The following is a 2,485-nucleotide window of genomic DNA, read 5'->3' as shown; positions in this document are numbered from 1 at the left end:
ACAAACTATGAAAACCAGAAGAGCCTGGACCAAAGTATTCCCAGTATTAAGTGACCCCAGATATCAACCCAGATTACTACACCCAGCCAAAATGTCTATTATAGTCGAAGGGGAAAGAAAAACCTTCCATGACATAAATAGGCCAAAAGAATTCATGTCCACAAAACCAGCCCTGCAGAGAGTTCTGTAAGCAATACAAAGAGCTGAAGAAAGGAACAACTATACCAAAGGGGTTGTGGAAAGAAATTCAATGAAGGTATAACTGTGGAAAAGTACAGCTATATCACAAATGTCAACAGAAATGAAAATGACAGGATTCAATACTCATCTGTCATTAATAACTTTAAATATTAGTGGATTGAACTCTCCAGTCAAAAGACAAAGACTAGGTGAATGGATTAAGAAACAAAACCCATCTTTTTATTGTCTGCAAGAAACTCATCTCACTTTCAAGGACAGACACCATCTTAAAGTGAAAGAATAGAAAAAAATATACCAAGTAAATGGTACTAAGAAAAAAGCAGGCGTAGGAATTATAATATCTGACAAAAGAGACCTTAACTAAAACTAATTAGAAGAGATAACGAAGGCAACTTCATTCTGATCAAAGGAACAATTAATCAAGAAGATATTACAAATCATGAACATATATTCACCAAACTCTAGTGCACCCAACTTCATAAAAACAATACCACAGGACTTTAAGACCCAGATTAATCTCAACTCATTAATAGTAGGCGGCATCACTACTCCATTGTCTGCATTAGATAGGTCAACAGGGCAGAGTGTTAACAGAGAGACATCTGAATTAAACAATACCATAAATCAAATGGACCTAACAGACATCTACCAAGTATTCAACCCAAGCACCAAAGGACTTACTTTCTAGTCAGCACCCCATGGAAACTTCTCCAAAATCAACCATATACTGGGGCACAAAACAAATCTCAACAAATAAAAAGATTGAAATAATTCCATGCATTCTATCAGACCACAGTGCAATAAAGCTTAATATCAACACTGGAAGAAGCCCTAGTCATCACATGAACACATGGAGATTAAACAACATGCTCTTGAATGATGAATGGGTCAAAAGAGAAATTAAGAAAGAAATAAAACTATTCCTGGAACTTAATGAAAAGGACAATACAACGCAACACAACCTCTGGGACATGCTGAAAGCTGTCCTTAGAGGGAACTTTATAGCTCTAAGTGCCTACATCAAGAAATCAGAAAGAACACAAATAAATGACTTAACATTGCAACTCAACAGTTTATGGCGAGGCAGGCTCCCACGGCGAATCCGAGGAAATATGTGGATGAACGCGTTCCTTTTGATAACGTCGTCTCCCTCACTGGGTCCTCAGTGTCCAGCCCCACGTTGGGCGCCAGATGTCTTGGCCCGTGAGACAGTCAATGTGGGAACCTGGAGAGAGGAGAGGGGACTGAAAGAGACAAGAGACGCAAAGAGTGGAGACAAGACAGGCTTTCTGATCAAGTCTCATTTATTGAACATCTACACAAAGTTTTTATAGGGAAGCAGAAGGGGAAGAAGCTAGGTGGGTAAATTCCATTGTAACAGCACATTTGTTACAAGACCCTTGCAACAGCAGTAAATTCCAAAGTTAATTGTAAGTTCCAGTAAAGACCGCAGTTTCACAGTTAGATCACAAGTTACAATAAATTTCGAAGTCACATCACAAAGCCAGATGGTTCCACAAGATGGAGAAGTCTCTCAAGTGTGGTAGAAAAGGTCAGGGCAGGGTCAGGGCAGAAAAACATGTTTTTTACAGTGCCACCTGGTTAGCCTTTAACTGGGTCAATTGTTGATGCCTGCAAACAGCCTGTTTCACAGACAATGGTTGCTGTTTTCTGGGGTGGGGGCCTATGGCTCCCCACATCAAATAAACAAAATCAGAGATGAAAGGGGAAACATCAAAACAGACACCAGAAAGACACAGACCATTATAAGGGAATACAAATCTATACACTACTAAATTTGAAACCTAACAGAAATGGACAGATATCTAAAGGCATGGGAACCACCAAAACTAAACCAAGAAGAGATTAACAGCTTAAAGAGACCCATAACACAAAAAGAAATTGAAACAGTAATATAAAACCTCCCAACTATAAAAAGCCCAGGACCAGATGGATTAATAGCAAAATTTTATCAGACATTTAAAGATCTACATCCAATACTACTTAATTTATTCAAAAAGATAGAAATGGGAGAACTTCCAAATTCCTTCTATGAAGCCAGTAACACTCTAATATCAAAGCCAGGTAAAGATAACCAGAAAAGAAAAATATAGACCCATATCCTTAATGAACATAGATGCAAAAATTCTCAACAAGTTACTTGCAAACCACATACAGACACACATCAAAAAGATCATCCACCATGATCAAGTTGGCTTATCCCAGAGATGCAGGGATGGTTCAATGTACGTAAGTCAATAAACATCATAAATCATATAAATGG

This window comes from Nannospalax galili, unplaced genomic scaffold (assembly GCF_000622305.1).
Source record: "Nannospalax galili isolate Female #2095 unplaced genomic scaffold, S.galili_v1.0 scaffold800, whole genome shotgun sequence".
Taxonomy (NCBI): domain Eukaryota; kingdom Metazoa; phylum Chordata; class Mammalia; order Rodentia; family Spalacidae; genus Nannospalax; species Nannospalax galili.
Note: the sequence above shows the minus strand (reverse complement) of the source record.